The sequence below is a fragment of the Limulus polyphemus genome, unplaced genomic scaffold, assembly GCF_000517525.1.
Source record: "Limulus polyphemus unplaced genomic scaffold, Limulus_polyphemus-2.1.2 Scaffold612, whole genome shotgun sequence".
Taxonomy (NCBI): Eukaryota; Metazoa; Arthropoda; class Merostomata; order Xiphosura; family Limulidae; genus Limulus; species Limulus polyphemus.
In genome coordinates this window covers 112,841-123,883 of record NW_013666222.1, presented here as the reverse complement: position 1 = coordinate 123,883, position 11,043 = coordinate 112,841, and positions in this window count along the sequence as shown.

Sequence of the window (11,043 nt, the reverse complement as noted above, 5' to 3'; positions counted from 1 at the left end):
CAAATTTACCACAAATATACAGAATATTTTTGGGTCATTTACAAAACCTCTTATTGCAATAACGACGAATAAATGTGCACGCACAAACAAATACTATCCAGAAATGATACGTCATGCGGCCTGTTAACTGTTTATATACTAGCGGTGTGTTTCTCGTGGGTTCTAGAACAATCCATAAGACTCTCAAGTCGCGATGGATCTATAGAACTCTATAGCCAGTGGTTGTCAACATTTTAAGCATAACAAAATGTGACGCGATTTCAATGAAAATGATTCACTTATGTAAAAATACATATGGCGTTTTGTGAAAAATCTGTACATGATGGAGAAATTTGATATCATTTTTTGATCCAACATACAGGAATTACAGTAGAATATGTAAAACCATTGCAGGCCTATGTTATTATTAAACATTTTACTCCCGTTAGTGTCGATATTATTGGAACACTTACTGTAACTGAGGAAGGGAATAGATATATTCTGACAGTGGTTGATTCTGCCAGAATATATATAGAACTAGTAGCACTAGATTCTGTAGAAAGCAGAAAAAAGAGCTGATAGTGATATTCTCACAGGTTGTGTTTCCTGAAGAATTCTTATAAGATTTAGATGGCAATTTTCTATTGAAAATAATGCAATAATTATGGAAGACAACAAGAGTAAAAATGAAACTCACTAGTCCTTAAAGACCCCCAACAACTGGGATATTTAAGAGTGCAAATGAGACAATTGAGGCCATATTAAGAGTAAAAGATTGATTGCCCCTGTAGAGCCAAAGGTAAAACCCATTAGAGAGTGGATGAAACCTGCGAAAAAGAGTTAGATCTTTTCTTGAGATGGTATGGTATTACAGGAAGTTCATTCCCAAATTTCCGAAAATGGCAGCACCACTCACAGAAAATCAGGAACTAAACGTGTTGTGTGGGATGGGGCCAGTGAGATGGTTTTTAGGAAATGAAGAGGTGCTGCATAAAAAAACAACAACACCAAACATAACTATAAGAAACCGTTAGCCACTAGTGTTTAAACTGATGCATCTGATATTGCTTCAGGGTTAATGCTGAGTCAAATAGGTGAGGATGGCACAGAACATCCAGAGGTGTATTTAAGCCGAAAATTACAAGCATTTGAGATAGCTTTAGCTATAACTGACATTGAATGCTTTGTCAATAGTGTTTGGCTTGACAAATTAAGACCATTTTTCTTCGGTAAAGCTTTTGTCATGGAAATTGACCATAACCAATTAATATAGTTACACAGAGTGAATTATGAAAACTGTTGCAATTGGGTCTGTTACTATAGGAGTTGTATTTTACAGTACATTATAGGTCCATGAGTGGCCATCGCGTTTCTGTTATTAAGATCAGCCTGTGACCTCGCTCTGATTAAAACTAGCATGTATTGTATATATAGATACAGGACTTAAGATCCATCCAGCTAGAGTTGTGAATGTATGGTTATGCAAGTGAATGGAATAATAAGATATTGTGAACTTACTGGTTCGATCCCTGAACAGTAAAGGTGGAACAGAGGAGACGAAGGGTGTTTCCCAAGTAATTGTGTATGGATGTATAAAAAATAATATAAAACTGAATTTTTTTAATTGTTGAACTTATATATATATATATATAAATACTGTGAAGTTTATAAAATACCTAGACAAAGAGTGTGATCTGTAATGTGACATATATTAAGATCGTGAAATTATCAATGTTCCACAAAAGACTGTGAATGGTTAAACAAGAAGAGTGTGATACGCCTGGGATAACATTGAGATTAGACAGAAATGCAGCCACGGTTGAATAAAATCACCATTGTTGAACGTATTCAGGAAAAGAGGGAGATGGGGTATGGAGTTAGGTTTAAGAAAGATCGGTTGGGGTTGAGAGAGGTGGGAAAGTGGCCGGCTTTGATTAGCCCATAAAGAAGCATAAGGTCAGGAAGAAAGAAACTTGTCCGGCGTGGTTTTTGAAAAAAATGGGTTTAAAAAGCAGGCGTTTAGCAGAGGAAAGAAAGACTGGGAAATATAAAGAAAGACCAAATAAACAGAGAGTGAGAGGCGAAGAAAGAAGTACTATACTGCTAATAAAGAATAAAAACCCACTTCTAAATCTATTGTTTTTAATTATAGTGATAAACAGCAATTCTGTTCCTGTTCCTGATAGAAATAAATACAACCTTAATAAAGTTGATGAGAAAGTGAAGCGCGAGCATAGCACCATCATAAAAAAACTGGTGTCAGAAGTAGTCTACAGCAAAGAAGCATGTCAGTTGTTTGGGCGTTTACAAAAACAGTAAACTTAAGGATATCAGATATTATATCAGAGTAAATGTGAAGGAGATCATTAAACAATTATCTGGACTGATACTGATTTTCAATTTTTGAAGGCCGAGATTTCGTCTACTCCCGTAGGCAACTGGAGTAGTGAAATCAAGTATAACATAATTCTTTATCCAAATGATACTAATTTTAAACGTTTTCTTTTCTCATTTCGTATCTGAGCATTTTCAATGTGCGATAGCAAAGGAAAGAAAAAAAGGCTTGTAGAATATTAATGAAAGGTAATTTTGGAATTGGAGTAAAATAGAACAAAGTGTAGTTCCCCAGAAGGTCAACAATAAATTTATGGACTAATATCTGAAGCTCAATTCCTCGGTGGACAGAGGATATATATCTCATTGTGTCGTTTTTCGTTAAGACAACAACAACATAAATAAAGTGTAAATATTAAAACATAATTATCTACTTCATCACAGTGAAATTTCTTTAAAGAAAAGATGTATTATATTTGTGTACTGAATTAGTATTAGTTGAACATCATACAAGAAATACACATCATTAAACGCAATGAGTTCTAAGTTAACAGATAATATGAAAATATTTGTTTATGTTGAATAGAAAACAATTTAGAAGCGTACATTAAGTTTTAAGATGGCAAATTTGAGCACTTTGATGTCTTTTCTTCTTGCTAAATAATGTGTCACTTTCAGCAAGGCTGCTCTCTAACCAAAATGGCTTGCAACAGTTCTGGAGTGATAAGGAATTTTCAGCAAAGCCTTTCTCTTACTTGAAACTTCTGCAGGAATTCTTGGGTAAACGAATTAACAGTTAACAGGTTTGGTTTGGTTTGTTTGAATTTCGCGCAAAGCTGCGCTAGCCGTCCCTAATTTAGCAGTGAAAGGCTAGATGGAAGGCAGCTAGTCATCACCACCCACCGCCTAACTCTTGGGATACTTTTTTACCAACGAATAGTGGGATTGACCGTCACACTATAACGCCCCCACGGCTAAAAGGGCGAGCATGTTTGGTGGGACGAGGATTTGAACTCGCAACCCTCAGATTGCGAGTCGAGCGCCCTAACCACCTGGCCATGCCAGGCCTAACAGTTAACACAAATTACTACAATAATTCTTGGGGGTGGTACTTTTAAAATATAGAGCAGTGATATTATATCATAGTACTATGTTTGGAAGCATAACTTTTGACAATTATACGGAAGGTATTTACTTTACTATAATGAAACTAATTGGTAAGCGAATATGCTTTAATCGGTGTAGCATATAACCAGGATTACGAGAAGAAATACACATCAGTTAGTAACATAACTTTTAATTGATTCATCATGTATATCAGTAACTTGATTCTTCTGTAACATCCCTGGGACTATTTTAAAGCAAACTTGTAAAACGAGTCATAATTTACTTATGTTTCATTTGTTTACTCAACTGTAATCGTTTATCGTCAAGAGACAGAGCCACCATCCAAAATATATAATATCGTGTTAATTCATCATACTTGACTGCTAAAAGACTCTTATTTACTTATGAGCTTTCAACAAATTAAACAAAAAAATTGATACCAAGAACATAATTATAACATAGAATTCAATAAAGACGTTAAGGCAAAACAACATTTTACTGAAGTCATGGTAAGAATAAGCGGTGGTTTATTTATTAAAATTAAACTATACTGTGTATTAGAGTTGTGAATATAATGATTTATTGTTTTAACCTATGGAACATAATATGCTTCATATAGTAAAAGTATCAAATAAAGATACAATTATTTGGGTTTCTTGTGTAAAGAAAGCCTATTATCGCCAAGAAAAGGCTTTTTTTTTTACTTAAATGCAAAATTTATTAAAAATAAGACTTACTTCAATTAAATTAGGAACTATTCCATAGAAATCTCATCATATCTTACCTATTGTCGTAAAAAACGAGATCTCTCATTTACACAAGAATCAGGTCTTCCAACTGATTAGAGTTTTTGCAAAGGTATGTAATTAATATTATAGAGTGTTGGTGATCTGTGAAGAGGCGATGTAATAATCTTTAATTTCTAAAACTCAACATAAGCAGGTGCAAAAATATTAGAGAAGATATGTAATAATGTGTTTAGAACACAGTAAATGCCATATGTACATTATTTAGAACACATAACAGAAATGATACGCAACGGTGTATATTGATTATAACAAAGTCGAAGATGATATGTAATCGTGTGTATTGTTTAAAACACATACTATATCTGCATGATATTTAACACAATAAATTATATAAAACACATAACAGAAAGAATATGTAACACTGTATTTTGTTTAGAACCCATAATAGAGATCATATGTAACAATGTACATTGTTTGGAAGAACACAAAAGAAAGAATACTTAACAGTGTACATTGTTTCGAATACATAACACAGAACATTGTTACGAATACGTAGCAGAGAGGACATGTAACTGTTCGTTTTCTGGAACACGGAGGATATCTAACACAATAATTGTTTAGAATACACTGTACATTATTCAAAACACATAGAAGTGAGGATTTATAACAGCATACAAGGTATACATTTGATGTGTCAAGGGTAAACTATTGTGGCAGTAATATGAATTTCCTTTACTAAAACCTGTAATTCATGAAAGATTTATGAACTAAGTATCAAATGAATGAAATGTTAGTAAGTCGTGAATCAGTATAGCATTTAAAATGTTATTAAGGTAAATAGAAGTGAGTCAAAGCATGTACACATACACAAATGTTAAAGTAAAAGGGTCTGTCTTGAAATTAATAGAAAATCGAAGAAGTAAAGAAGATTTGCTCGTGCTTGCGGTCCTTATGTAACATGCTTGCTATACATATATAACGAACTTTATGTTTCTTCAATAATAAAAAAAGGCAGAATTTACGAAGCATGACTTTTAAGTACAAGTAAAACCAGATGGTTTCAATTTTAAAGTTGGACTCTATATATACTAGGAAAGGCATTACTTCAGTCACAAAGTTATATTTATGACGTGAGTTAACGCTATCTCGGGAGATTACCATTAATTACGGTCAGAAAATAAGAAACTTTACTAACTATAAATTTTCTACTTAATAATTGATTAAAAAATCTTTGGTTCAGTTAATTCCTATTGAGGTAATTAAGAAATAGAAAGAAATAATGCGAACCGGTTTAAATATTTATGATTTATAAAATCTACATAAGTATAATTGTCTCCAAGTTTGAAAAACAGGAGGAGAGATACCATGCTTTAGCTCTTGTGATTTGATGATCCGAAAGAAAAATGAGCTCAGTAATTCTGTCTTATAAAACTTCCAACCTATTGTGAATTATCATTTCGAAACTTAGGGCTAGTTTAATTTCCCTTGAAATGGATATCAACTGCGAGTTGCAGATAATGAAGGCCCAAGCTGCCGATATCTGTCAGTCTGTCCAAAGCCCAAGCTGCCGATATCTACTAGTCTGTCGATAGTTCTAGCAATCACAACCAACAGAGGCACTATATGCGTGTCGTAGAATCGATAGAGAATTTACTTGGTTATATAATATCTATTGGTTCATATAAAATCCCAAAATCATATACATCACTTTCTTTGTTCTACATATATATGTGAGTTTAGTTTTTACTTTCCAGCTTGATAGTAACAAAATCATGCGATATTCTTTTAGTTACACATTTTACTCAATTGATAAAACATTCTTCCGCGTCTCATAAAAATATATCATAAAAAACATGAAAGACTAATTGATTCGTCTGTGAATATGAATTTCAGGATCTTGCTACTATATAAATGTCTAACCTGTTTAATGTCTCGTTATATCTATTACAATGATTCATGTTTAAGTCTTGGATAAGCTTTTAATTGAAATTTATTCTTACAGTCTCAACCTAGTTTAACGTTTTGATCTACGTAATGTGTACAGTTTGCACGAATTTTATCTACTTTTTATTTGTAGGTAATAAAGAAGCCTTCTAATACAGTAGCTTTATTAATTTAAAAGTAGATGTTCGCTGATAAGCTAATATATTAGGATGTCCAGTAAAAAAACAAGTTGAACCACAATTCGTCACGATTGTGTAGTCTGAACTCAGTGAGGAATAAACTCTCAACACGCCGAAAGGTTCATGTCTTGTTCGATTGCAGCCTATGAGTCGAAATGTATATGGTCGTCAATTGGTTCATAAATGTTGGTGAATGTGAATTTACAATTTCATCCCAGAGATGGTTAAATTACAAAACAATTCATGTCAGATATGAATAAAAATGCGCACAAAAATATGATAACAGAGATGATATGTCGCGTATGACACATATCTTTAGAATGTCGTGCCCTAAAGTGACGATCCGAAATATCAGTATAAACCCATTTGTTAATCAGAGTAAGTTTTTTGTGTGAGTTAATTCTGAAATAGTTACAGTAAAGCTATACATTTACTAAAAATCCGATAATATATAACAGTCCGTGCTAGACCGCGGCTGACGGCTCGTTATTCTTATTGTTGTCCCCACCCCACCAGTGGCTCAGCTGTAAGTTTGCATGCTTACGATGTTAAAAAACGAGTTTCGATACCCGTGGTGGGCAAAGCACAGATAGCCCATTGCGTAGCTTTGCGCTTAACAACAATCATATTAAACTAAACAAATTATTATTGTTTTTTTTTCTTACTAAGTGCAAAGATACACAGTTAGCTATTTAAGCCGTTTCAAATGTGGAGAATACAACCCCGGATTTTAGCAGTATAAGCCAACAGCTTATCGCGGAGCCACAGATGGACATGACGGCTCGTACGACATAATAATCAGGTATAATTATGTTTACGATGCATTGCTTTTATGCAGTACATGATATCCGTTGGAAAGACATCTTAGCTTCATGTAATTTATTAGTACTAGAATGAAGCTAATCTGTCATTAAGTCATGTGTATCACTGTCGTCAGCAGAATCCTATTTTCGATTAGCTCATGAAATACATGCTGCTCATGTGGTTCTAAAAGAGGCTGGAATGAGTTTCTCAGTGAAAATGTTGCTGGCTAGATCATTAACACTAATGAAAGTTTTATGGGTTAAACAGTGCACCTACCCAAACGTAGGTATATTTAATATTTGTCTCAAAATTACTACGCACGCTTTCGACACTTTGAAGCAAGTTGACATCTTTACTCGGAGAACATTTTGAAGACAATATTATTCACTGTTATGAAGTTTGGTGTAAGGAACATCAGTTGGGGTTGAGAGAGAGGGGAAAATTTGGTCGGTTTTTGGTCAGTCTCTAAGGAATTGTACTCTAAGTCATTAGAAAATTATTGGAGTGAGCGACCGGCTTTCTAAGTTCAGCGGTACAGAGACTACAAGACCCCTGTGGTTGTGAAACGTTATAATCCGGTATACAGGAAACAGGTACAAGTTTAAAAAACAAAGGGATGTGTTCGCCGTTGGTTTGAGAAAGGTATATAAAAGACAGTAGTTCCACGAAGTAAGAAGTAATAGGCTGAGAGATGGGAAAGAGAAAGAATAAACCGAGAGAGGCTAAAGAACAGAGTAATATGCTGCTAGTAAGAAACAGAAATATATTTTTTAATCTATGTGTTATTGATTATAGTATTAATAGCATCAATTTGTTAAATTTACATTGGTATGAGTCCATTCCTGATAAGAATGAATACATTATAAATAAGGTTGATGAACACAAGAGAGAAAAGAAATGAAGTATAGCACGATCTGTAACATTTACCTCAACTTAACAATAGTAGAATTGAAAGTTATATTTCATTAATTTTGTATCATATTATAGTAAATGTAACCCTTGGATGAGTTATATTTTTATAAAACTATCAGGGTCAAAGGCAGCCCAGTAGTTAGCAAGCTGGACTGTGGAGCTGAGGTTTTACGGCTGGCGGCCTATACACCCCCCCAAAAAAAAACAACAACAACAAACAAACAAACTTATTCGAACTTACAACATATTCACATTGAACCTCGTGTGTTAGCAAACAGTTTGAATGTTGTTAGTACATAGAATTAGTAAGTTTGTCAAACAGAGGTTGCTCACTCAAAATATAACATCACTTTATTAAACCTACCATTACAATTTCATGTGTATCCTATAAAGCTACTTACCTATTTATTTTTGCAATGGGCCCTTATTTGTCCCCCTCCAGTGGACAAATATTATAACCATTGTTTTAACCTTGAAAGAGAAAGGGTACTGATAAATTAGTTATGCAATACAATGAACAATTTTGTAATTAATTAAATATTATAAAATGTTGCATATTAATTTGCATATTCATGAAATAAATTCACGAATATTCACTTTACTTAACACTTCTTACAATCTGATAATACAGTTATCTGGGAAATATTTCAGGCAATTATCTCAAGTAATGACAAGTAATAAGTGAGATTTCAGTATTTACACAATATCACTTTTTACCTAAAAATAAACTTGTCACTGATAGAATTGTTTATCTATAAAGTAACAGTGAAAGAGTAATAGTCTTTTTACTCTTTGTGATTAGGGTCGCAACAATAGTGTTCCAGATTGGCGTTGTTTCTTCGCGGCCCATTGATTAACCTGCTAGACATAGGATAGTAAATCTCGTGGATCACCCCTATTATTGAACTTCGCGTAAAGTTACCCGAGGGCTATTTGCATTAACCATCACCAATTTTGAACTGATAGATTCGAGAAAAGGCAGCTAGTCAACATTACTCACAGCCAACTCTTGGGCTACTCTTTTATCAACGAAAAGTAGGACTGACCATTACATTATAATGTCTCTATGAGTGAAAGGTCGAACATACTGGAGAACGAAATTCGATCTCATTACCTGCGGATTGTAAGTAGAGTCCTAACCGTCAATGCCATGCCCTGAAGTTTTACACAAGTAAGTAGGGAAAAGACCAACAGAAATAATTTGTTTTTGTTAGATGTTTGTGACAGTCAAATCACACTTCTCAGTCACACAGAAAATACCTCAAGAGTTGGGCATGGATGATCTTAAGTATCATTTCCTCTAGTTTAAAATTAGAGACGGCCAACACAGATAGTCCTTCTTGTAGCTTTGTGCGAAGCTTCTGAAATGAATCTGGTGATACTAGCGAGTATAGCTGTTTTGAGTACTACTACAGCTATACCTTTTGAAAGGATGTATTGTTGAGTAAATATAGCGTGTTTGAAGAAGTTTCTGTGCGTGTCTGTCGTTTGTTAATGTGGCTCGCGCAAGAAATGTATAGTTCTGACACAGAGGGAGGGTAAGTAGGGCTTACAGACAGTAAAGGTAGCTGTGGTTTACAACAGATCTGTGTAACTATGGCCCATAACACGTGTGTGTGGTTATGGCCTGTACAATATATATGTAGCTATGATCCTCACAATGTGTGTATGTAGCTACATCCCACACATCGCGTATACGGCTATAGCCCACACAACATACGTATAACTACATCGCACCCACTACTATGTAACTACATACCACACAACAAATGTATAACTATCCACACAACACGTGTGTAGCTATAGACTTCACAATATACTATCACTATATTCCACACAAGAAATGTTTAACAATATTCCACACAGCATATGTATAACTACATCCCACACAACATGTGTGTAACTATAACCTACACAACACAATGTAACTATATCTCACATGATATGTGTATAGCTACAGACCACACAACAAATGTGTAACTATATCACAAACAATATTGTGAAGTTACATCTCACATAACAAATGCAACACAACATAACATTAGCATATTCCACACAACACATGAGTAGCTATAACCCACCCAACACAATATAACTACATCTCGCACAACACGTGTATAGCTTTAACCCACACAACAAATGTGTAACTACATCACACACAGTATTGTGTAGTTACATCGCCCATAACAAATGTAACACAACATAATGTGCAACAATATTCCACATATATGTATAACTACATTCCATACAACACCATATAACTACATCACACACAATACACTTGTAGCTACATCCCAAACAACACGTGGGTATTTATAGCCAACAAAACATTGTATAGCTAAATCCCACAGAAAACGTGTGTAGGTATATGTATATTAAATGGATATTGCTCACAGTCATATGATTGTTTTAGATTATGATTTATAGTTCAACCCATTTAAACTGTATAATATAAAATATTTTGAAATATATTCACAAGTTGATTATTTCAATAGAACGTCATATGAGTCATAACATCTGCTTTATAAAAAAAACAAAAAACTTTTACATTAAATACATATTCATAGTACGAGTTTTTTGTTAATGTAACTGTTAGAAGCACACTTAACCCTAGAATTACCGATGGGTATCTATGTGAACCAACCCCACCAGATTTTAAACAATTATTTTGTAGTAGTTACCCTAAGATTCTGGAATCCAAAGGATACCGCCTGAGGTTTACATAACTATTACATAACATGCAAATTATGCAGACACCTGAGGGTTACTAACTCTTATGTAATGGACACCAGAGAGCGATGACGTCACAATACAAGGACGTGGTACTGGAGGGCGCGTTGGTATGATGAGCACGCAGATAGTTCATGAGTGAGTGATGTAGATCAATGTGTCATCAACTTTATATTTTTCTCTTATATATTACGTGACGGATTTATTATTCTATATTTATTTTAATATCGAGGTTTATTTAAATTTGATTTATATTTAGAAATGTACATAAATTATACTATTAAATATGTATTGCAAAACTCCCG